This window comes from Erithacus rubecula (genome assembly GCF_903797595.1).
Source record: "Erithacus rubecula genome assembly, chromosome: 1".
Classification (NCBI taxonomy): Eukaryota; Metazoa; Chordata; class Aves; order Passeriformes; family Muscicapidae; genus Erithacus; species Erithacus rubecula.
In genome coordinates this window covers 30,342,920-30,353,649 of record NC_136658.1, presented here as the reverse complement: position 1 = coordinate 30,353,649, position 10,730 = coordinate 30,342,920, and positions in this window count along the sequence as shown.

Here is a 10,730-nt window from a genome sequence, read left to right as displayed (position 1 = left end):
AAAGATCCTGGTGAATAAAAAGGTACATATTTGAGTTTTCTGATTCTTTCCATTTCCCTTAAGACTCCATTTGAAACTGCATTTATTTTTCCCAGTACAGCATCCCCATGTCCTGCCCATATGGCTGCCCATGGCACTCCAGGCACTGCTGCCTGTGCAGTCTGTGGATGACATACAAGATATTCCTGTGCACAACAGTGGCTCTGCAAAATTCTCAGTCTTTCCATGTTTTATGTTCCTTGTCATTTGGCTTCTGCCCACAGGTCCTCTGGCTTCATGACTGCCAAAACAGACGAGGTTCAGATTTTGGTTGCTATGTCTTCCTGTTCTCTAGTTCAAGTAGAAGTAGATTTGGAAGGGCTTGTTAAACACAATCTTTTTTTTTTTTTTTTTTTTTTTTTTTTTTACTCAAATAAGCATAACAGATAATCCATCAAACACCAGGCATAGATTGTGTGACTGACTCCTGCAAGCTTATGTTTCTCTGTAATAGTTTTCTTTGAAAAGAAGCTGAGCCACACTGAATTGAGTTGTTTAATAATTTTAAAGATATTATTTCATATTCTTTCCTGTGCCACATGGAAGCTTTCACTCATCTCACCTGGCTTGTGATTTTAAAAGCACAGTCTAAGCAAATTTTAAGTTTTTGACCCATATGTAAAAAATGTAAGACTCATGAAAGAGCAAGGCTTGGTAGGATATGTTTTCAGAGGTCTGCAATAATATGCTGCAAGTATAAAATAGGGAATGGCACAGGGAAGGTAAAACACATTGCAAAGTATCTTAGCACATAAAAAGGTAATAAAGAAGAAAACTCAGAAATGAAAAGTAGGCAAAGAAAATGTGTTACAGGGATATGCAGCCTGTGAAACACATTGTGAGAAAAATAGCTTTGAGAATGGGAATAAAGCTGGGCTTCCTGGGTGGGGGCATGCCTTATCCACCATCTAAATGAGTGCTGGGACAAGAGTGATCTGTGTGTACACCTCCCTTTACTTTGCATACAAAACTTCTGCTTTAGGGTGTAATTTAAGCATTAGCTGTGAGAATAAAGGGAGTTTTACGGTCAGAGACTTCTGATATTTTTCTCAAAGCAGCATGTGTCTGAGATTTCCAGAGACTGCTTTCTGGATATAATGAGCCACTGGTCTGACCCAGAGCAGAAATTTCTTTGTACCAAAAGTGATGTATTTATGTATGATTTCATAATTATTCCTCTTGCTCACACTGTAGATCCTGCCTTTGTTTTGACTGTGCTTGATAAGGTCTGCATACTGCCAGGCTTGTCCTGACTAGTGGCTCCTCTCCCCAAATAACAACATGAGAAATTTCAGCACAGTTAGAAAAGAGAGAGTAATACTTTCAGAGAATTATAGAATCATAGAGTCCTAGAATTCTAGAATCATAGAATGGTTTGGACTGAAAGGGATCTTAGAGGTGATCTAGGTTTAACTCCACTGCCATAGGCAGAAATGACACCCACTAGACCATGTTGCTCAAATCCCCATCCAACCTGGCCTTGAACACTCCCAGGGATGTCTCATCCACAGCTTCTCTGGGCAACTGTTCCTTACCCTCTGAATAGAAAACTGCCTCCTAACATGCAGTCTAACTCTCTCCTCTCATAGTTCAAAACACTTTCTCCTTGTACTTCTCACTGTCTTCTCATGCAAAAATCACTCTCAATGTTTCAGTAACCCCTCCTTAGATTCCTGAAAGGTCACAATGAGTTCTCCCACATATGCAGAACAGCCAGTTCAAGATGCATTTCAGACTAATCTCCAGTTGTTAGCTGTGTCTTTCACAATCTAAGTTGTTTGTCACAGCGAGTAGATGGCACCTGACAGGACCTCTGCTGCTTGCTATAAACTTTTCAGGAGCAGAGGCTCAGGTCACTGGGAGGCTTGTCAAGTCTCAGCAGATGGTTATGCTTTGGCTTTGAAGTTTATTTGGTGCTTCTCACTCATTGTAAACGAAAGAAAGAGTCTTCTGTCAACATTTCTTTTCATTATTTTATTCAGTAATTGGCTCTTAAGTTATGCACTTACCCCCAAATGTTGACACTTCTATTTTAGGTGACAATTTGTTGTAAAATTATTTTTAATCCTTTTGTGGATATTGTGGTATGTAAATACACTATGCTGTGCCAACACTGTATTAGAGCTTAGGCCATTAACAAACAAATGCACATGTGTTTGACTAACAGGCTTTAAACTTTTGTCCCTTACCTTATTTGTCCCACTGGAAAGTCCTATTATGTAAGAGCATTCAATGTGTATTTGTGTTGAAAGTGTAAGAAGCACTAATGATGTACCCTAGGTTTCTGAAGTAAACTGTGGTCAGATTTCGAGAGTGTTTCTTACAGGTGAGAGAGTGAAATGACAAAGGAAGGTTAATAGAAAGAGACATAACCATAATAAAGGCAGAGACATGCAATTTAAGAGATTTTGATAAACACTTAAAAATAGTTTTAAAAAAAAATACTACTGCAGTTTCAATTAAATTCTTATTTAAGGGAATTGGTATTTTAATGGTAATTAGGCTGGTAGAAGCAGATATATTGCTTCTACCAGCCTAATTATTTGAATTTATATTTAAATATTTGAATTATTATGGTATTTCATAGAATCACTGAATGAGTCTGAATGGGAAGGAATCTTAAAGGTCGTGTATTTCCAGTCTTTCTGCCATGCTCAGGGATACCCTCCACCAGATTACATTAATCTAAGCCATTACCTAAAGCCATTGAATTTGTCCAAAAGCTTCTGTATTTGCCTGAAAGCCATCATTTACCCAAAATAAATTTTTATACCTAACATGATAGGTGTTTACAGAGTCTGCAAAACTGAATAGGAGAAGATGATGTCCCTTTCTTGAAGGGTTTGTGGTCCCCTGATCTGCAGAGCACAAAGCACATATCCCAGCAGCAGATAGCTTTCAACATGACCAGCAGTGTTACTTAGCACACAATGGTGCTATCTTTAAATAGATTTTTTTCATAAGACCTGAGTTACAATAACAAGACATATACTGTTGTGACTTTATTTAAAATAAAAATAAAAAAATAAATAAAAAAATAAAAAATAAAAAAAAAAAAAAGAGGGAAAAAACCCAGGTAACTAAAAACAAACAAACAACAACAAAACTCACACCAAAATCACAAAAGTTAAAGTCACAGAATTACCAGCTACAGCTGCCAAAACCCACTAGCAAAATAAGGTTAATCCCTGAGTTCAGAGTGACAGGTTGGATTTCAGGACAAACAAGCCCTCCTGCGTTCTTTGGCCCAAGAAAAACCCCTGCAAAGATATTCAGAATAAACATTCCCAGCAAAGCTGAGTGCACGTTCCCTGCCCGTGCTAAGTCGGTGGAGCTGGCAGGCAGGCATGGACTGATTCAGCTGAGCATGGAAAATGGACCCTGTCATGGTGATGGCTCAGTGTCTGAACAAAGAACTTCTCCACTTAAAAGGTGGCTTTTTCATATTGATTTCAGCAGATTTAAGGAATAAATCAGATGAGTTTAGGGGAGGAGAATGAGGACTTTTGGATATATTCTGTTGCCAAGTCTCAGCCAAGACAATTTATTGCCTTATGCTATTATTTACATCCAGAGGGCAGAGGGAGTGGAAAACTCAGACAGTAACAACAGCTTTTATATTTGTTTTGCACCTTTTTTAAATATCCCCACAAAGATGAGGCAACAAGTATCAGCTCTCACATACTGAATTTGTCCACTGCTTTCACAGTAACTAATATTTGAAAAAATGAGGAATCTACAAAAGGTAATGGAGTATATTACTGCAAAAGCAAACACCTCTGCTTTATGGCAAAAAGAGAGACTGCTGGCTTATTAATGTGTGACAATTGAGGCACGTGCAGAAAGGGGAGAACGTGCCTTATCAACACACCTGTGCAGCAGTGCATGGAGTTCAAGATTTAGCATTTTTTCACAGTGTTCTAAAGCATCAAAATGTGTAAGCAGTCCTTTACATATCTGAAAGTGTCACCTCAGTTTCTCTCACCCTTTCTGTGGAGCTCATCTCCTCCTGTGTGCAGTAATGCTCACAGACAGAGCCATAGATGTGCTGGGGAGCTTTGATCACACTGAAGTTTGTCAGTGGCAGTGGATCAGAGGAGATGCCTGGCCCCTGTTACCTGGTGTGCCCAGGGACCCTTGGGCACAGAAGGTGCAGGAAATGGGGTGGCTCAGGGAGTCAGCTCACTGTTTTTTGAGCTGTCTTTGGCATGTGTTAAAGCAGCCTGGGGACTGTTTTAAACAACTCCAGTTGGGAATAAGCCAAATGCAGTAGTACTCTGGCCAAGTCCCGGCACTCTCCTTTCTCCAGGGCCAGTCAGGATTGATGGTATATTAGCAGGGTTCATTGACTGCACGCCAGCCAGGGATGTTATAATGCCAAGAGAAATCTCAGCTGGTGAGATCTGAAGAGCTTCCAGGCTTTAAGCATTGCTATATGAAGTTATCTAAAAAAACAAGTTCTGAAAGTGTGAGATTCTGGATATCATTTTAAAAATGAGAAAAAGATGGCAGAAGTAAAAGAGAGCAAAGGGAAAGCACTAAGAACATTCAGTAGTAATAAGAATTGACACTTGTAAAAAATGGAATAATTTAGACTAGACAAGACTTCTGAGAGCATTGAATCCAACTGCAAACCCAACACTTCCAAGCTCACCACTAAACCATGACTCCAGGTGCCACATCTTCATATCTTTTAAATACCTCCAGTCAACCACTCAGTCTCTTCCAATGTCAGACAATCCTTTTGCTGTTGAAAGTTTTCCCAATATCCAATCTAAACCTTCCCTGACATAACGTGAGGCCATTTCCTCTTGTTCTATCACTTGTTATTTGTGAGAAGAGACTGACCCCCCCCACCTGGCTCCAACTTCCTTTCAAGCAGCTGTAGAGAGGAATAAGGTCTGCCCTGAGCCTCCTTTTCTCCAAGCTAAACACCCCCAGCTCCCTCAGCTGCTTCCCATCAGACTTGTGCTTCAGACTCTTCACCACCACAAGACCTTGTGAAGATTTATGAAGCCACTTTGGTATAGCACTGTTTTGGAAAGAAGACCAGTAAAGCCATCCAACATCCAACCATGGCACAGAAGAAAATACTGAAAAGCTGAGGCTGCCCAGTTTCTGCAGGTCCCCATAATCTGTTTGCTGCACTCTGGTGTTATGTTTAAAACTAGATCCTCTCCCTGTTTTAGATCAACCAGATTATTTGAAGACAGAAAAGCTAATGCCTTGGAGATGCCAGGTTTTAAAAATTTTCTGGCAGAATACAGAAATAGATTTCCAGTCACAGTGGTCAAGTTCCATCCTAAATCTGCCTCAGATTTTGCAGTACATTCAGTCCTAGAGATCTCAGTTCCTTGCTAGTCTCTGCTCCTTTCCTTAGCCTTTTTTTTTTTTTTTTTAAGAGCTATTATGTCACCTTGCCCCTGAACTAATAAATATCTGACTAGTAGCCACTCCAGTGATGTTGATGACCAGTTTATCTGTATCTTCCCTAAATATTTTTAAAGAGGGAAAAGGGGAAAGGGTATTTTATATGTGTTGCAATCATATCCCATATACACCTTCATCTTGCTAAATGAATAAACTGTTTTAATCCTTTCTCATAAAATATGTTCTCTATCTGTGTCACTCTTATTTGCACCTGTGTCTGTCTTTAGGGAAACAAAAGATTTTAGCAACTGAACCTACCACAGTCGATCTTTGCAGCTACTTCTGTAGCCATATACTGAAAGTATATCTGAGCACTTGTGTCTTGGAGTAGTTGACTGTTATGCAGTATTCCTGGGTTTAACTTGGCAGATTTCATTGTTTGAACTCTTTTTTCTATAGTTTAGTACATCTCTAATCACCACCAGCATGGTTATTATTGCTGCTGTTGTTGTTATTATTATTTCAAAAGGCTGCTCCTCTTAACAGCTCTTGATTAACCATGACAGCGAGATGCCCCTTACAGGAGCTGGTGTTCCAGCTCTTCCTGGCAATCCAGCTCTTTCTTTCAATGCCAAAACTGAACAGAGGGTAGTTGTTTTAAAAATCTGCAGCATGAAAAAGTAAAGGCTTAGAATCGCATTGGCATGTTACATCATCTGAAGAGCTTCTTCAAGGAACAGATTTTTAAGGACTGTGCTAATTAACATTGCCAATTGGCATTAGAATTAAATTATGTGATTCAGTTCTGGATGAGAAATGCCCTTTAAGAGTACCTTCTGGTGAAAACCATCATAACTGGTATTGTTTCATATGTTTTTTGGACATTAACACACCTCTTTTCCTAACACTAGGAAACATCTCAAATAGATGACCATTCTTTTTCCACATTCTCTTTTAATTATCACTTTCTTTCTGCCTGTGCTCAGTGGGAGCTAAACTGGGACCTGTTTGAGCCCTGGAGGATTTAGTAACTTGGTGATAATTCACTGAGTAGTTTCTGGGAGCCTGGTGCAAATTGAAGCCTTGTGCCTCTGGGGAAAGACACCTCTGAGAGGCCATCATGCTCCTTGGGTAATGCAGAAAGCCAAACTCAGCTTTGTGTCAGAGGATTATTCTCACATTTTTGAGGTTTCATTTTCAAGTTCTGTGCTTCATTATTTCATTTTCTTGATGTATTGTTTGCCACTGAGTGGGACAAACTTCTATGCTAGAAGCCAGATCTTGAGTTGGTCTGCATGTCTGACTGATCCTGTATGCTTTATTACACATCTCCCTAACAATTCTGCACAAACATGAGCCCTAAAGGAAACATAATAACCTAAAAATTGTCCTCCTGCACATCCCTCTTGTCCATTTTCCCTTGTAAATATATGACTTAGGGTGTCTCCTTAGTATGTCCCACAAAGATGTTCAATCATGTTTTAAAATTCAAAATATAAAGAATCAACTTCATTAACTATTATAATGACTCAATCTCCCAAACTGCCAATTTGATTCAATTCAGTTCCATGCTCTGCTAATTTGCAATTCTCCAGTATTTTAATTTTTGGTGCAGGGATACATATGATCTTTTCTTCATATTTTATTCATAGGTGGTGATTCTAATAGAACTAGACACAAACTCTTAGCAATTTAATGGGTACTGTTGTCCCTAAAAGCTCATGCCCTTTCTCTGTTGGCTTCACCCATATCTGACAGGCAATTGTGGGATTTTGTGGCACAGCACTAAAAGACACTTTCAACATATCAATGCTATGTGACAAGGTGATAATCAGGAAAACTTTAATAAATACCAGTCCTGTGGTCTTCATAATTTTCACCTCTTAATCAGAATTGTTCTCATATTGTTGTTGTCTGGATTAGACAGCTTTCTCAGATTCCTCAAAAAGATGAACCACTGGCAGCAAAATAACTACTGTTCTGTCTTCTTAGAAATGCTGGTTGAAGACCTTTGGATGTCATTGGTTGAACTTTCCTCCCAGACTGGGACCATCACCAACATCAGATCAAGTCAGCCGTGACTTTAGACAAATATAGAAAAACTCCAAGGACTTGGATTCCATATCCACCCTTGGTAACTCCTGTTTTTCACCCACAGTTGCTTTGGAATGTCTCTTTTGTCAGACTAAACAAGCTCAGTTCTCTCAAAGTCACCTCATAAGTCACTTGCCCTGGCTAGTTATAATCTTGGCAGCTGTCAGCAGCTTTCTCTCCAATTTTTTCCCTTAAATTAGGGAGGTCCAAAACTGGACCATTATTCCAAGTAGGGCCTCGCTAGGAGTAAGAAAGATACTTGCTTCCTTCATCTTGCTGTCCTTATGGAACAGTTTTGTTGTATTCCTCATGCAAATACACTGATTCATGCTCAGTCTGGTGTTCACAACAATCCCTTAGGTCTTCTTCAGAATCCTGCACTCACATCATTTGAATTGTGTCTATTGTGGTCATGCAACATTTGACTTTTTTTTTACTTATTTGTCCTATTTGACTTATTATTTGATTTTTTAATCTTGTGAAGTAAAATGCGGTAACTTCTGGTTTTGTTAAGGATGTTGCTTCCCTTAGACTTCTCTTTTTTTTTTTTTTTTTTTTTCTGATAATCTCAGTTCTGTTCTAGACTCCTTTATTTGTTCTTGCACAGCAATTAACAAAGCCACCAATCTTCAGATTCAAGGATCTTCATGACTTACCACCTACAAAGAGACTTTCTCTTGGTTTCCAGCTAGACAAGTCCACCCTTATCACTTTAGTGCAATACATTCAAAAAGGCACCTTGGTGCTTTTCACCTGGTGCTTTGCAGAAACAGAAAGATCTTATTGCAAACCCCTGTGAAACTGCATAAAGAATATTTGTATGTGTATATACAACCACCTATAAAGATATAAATCTATTCAATATAGTAGCAATCTCAGATCCATTGCACAGTGAGCTCATAAAACATCTGTGATGGCTCTGGAGGATATTGTGTTGGAAACCTTGTGTAGCTCTGGGTCTCACCCCTCTGTCCATGTCCCACTTTGGTTTCTCATTTCACCCTGAAATGATAAGCACTGTAGTAAGAAACTGATTTTTTATTCTGTGTATATTTAGACACTGACTAATACAATTTAACCTGCTGCTTGAGCAGGTGTCCGGTCATTATCATCATAATAATGATGATGATGATAATAATAAACCTAAACAAGGCTAATTTTAGCAGACACCTGATCTTGGCTTTCTGAAAATTAGTCATTCAATATTCTTAATATCTGGCATGCAGTCTGTCTGGTTTTTGCTTTGTCATATGTAACCCAGGGACAAAGTATTTTTGAGCTTCCCTGCAGAGTAAATATATTTATTTAATATATATTATTATAATTAATGGTAGTTTATGTAGCATTGTGACAATTTCTTATAACTAAGAATGCACATTAAGAGATGTAAGCTGGTCCTTTCTTCTGCAGCATTAAGAGAGAAAACCAAACTGCTTCCAACTCTTACTGAAGCTGGGCTCAAGATGTAAAAACAAACACAAAGCCTTCTGGACAGAAAACCACAGATTTTTATTTAGATTCTGCAAACAAGCAAATGGAACAAGACAACTGGAGAGGAATGGTTTGCAATGGCATGTAATGACAGGACAAGGGGGAATGGCTTTGAAGTGACTGAGGTCAAGTTTAGATTGGGAATTAGAAATAAATTCTTTACTGTGAGGGTGGTAAGACATTGGCATGGGTTGCCAAGAGAAGCTGTGACTGCCCCATCCCCAGAGGTGTTCAAGGCCAGGCTGGATGGGGCTCTGAACATCCTGGTGCAGTGCAAGGTGTCCCTGCCCATGCAGGGGTTTTGGAACTAAATGATCTTTAAGGTCCCTTCCAACAAAGCATTCCATGACTGCATTTTCCTCCAGGGAGGTCAGATGGCCCATCACAAGAAAGCACAAAGCCTAAAGGGAATAAAAACATGCTAGAAATGTGTCACATGGGATAACAAGAAAGCTAAAAGGGTGAATGTGCATAACTGGTATTTAGTGGAAATTGTCATAGAATACAGGTTTAACTCTTTTAAAATTATTCTTACCCAAAGTTTTCTTTTTTTTTTTTTTTTTTTAATGCTTAACTTGAGCCTTCAAATACCTCTGTAAAGCAAATAAGAACTAGAGATCATAGAATCACCTAATTACATATTATCCTGAGTTGGAAGGGACCCACCCAGATAATCAAGCCCAGCTCCTGGCCCTGCACCATCCCCGAGAGTTTCACCATGTGCCTAAGAGCATTGTCCAAAGACTTCTTGAACTTAGACAGACTTGGTGCTGTGACCACTTCCCTGGGGAAGTGGTTCCAGTGCCCAACCACCCTCTGGGTGAAGAGCCTTTTTCTAATATCCAACCTAAACCTCTGCTGACACAACATCATGCCATCTCCTCAGGTCCTGTCCCTGGTCACCACAGAGCAGAGAGCAGTGCCTGCCCCTCTGGTTCCACAGCATATGTCACAATGAGGTCTCCTGTGAGGTCTCCTGAGGTCTCTTTAGTCTCCTGTTCTCTAGGCTGAACAGCCCAAATGCCCTCAGCCACTCTCATACAGCTTCCCCTCCACACCCTTCACCGCCCTTGTGTCCCTCCTTTCAATGCTCTCTAATGGCCTAATCTCTTTTTCATACTGTGGTGCCCAAAATTACCCCCAGCCCTCGAGGTGAGGCCACCCCAGCTCAGAGCAGAGGGGACAATCCCCTCCCTTGTCTGGCTGGTGATGCTGTCCCTGATGCACCCCAGGACATGCTTGGCCCTCCTGGCTGCCTGGGCACTGCTGACACATGTTCAGCTTGCCATACAAATAATATTTTAATCATTGCCTTGAGGAAAATTTGGTATTTCAGTATTTTTTCACATCTTGAAATGTGAACTGAAAGAAACAAACAAAAAATTATTGTCAAAGAGCTGAAAGTTTTAAAAAATCACAGCTTTTAAAGGTGTGATATCCTACTACATTTCCTTGCCTGCCTTCAGAACTCCATAACTCCATGAACTTAGAGGCTTCTTCCAACCTTAATGATTCTATGATTCTATAAAAATCATGCATTTTTTCAGTGCAAGAGTCCAACACATTCTTTTTCGAGCCACAGTCTTTAAGTAAGAACAGTTTTCACGTCTCCTACTGTTTTTTTAATTACAAAAAGCTATGGTTTTTTAAGAATAAAATTAAAATTCCAGCTCTAAACTGTCCCCTAGCTCTGATCGATAAACTGAATCTACTTGGTAGATGAGTTAACTGAGACT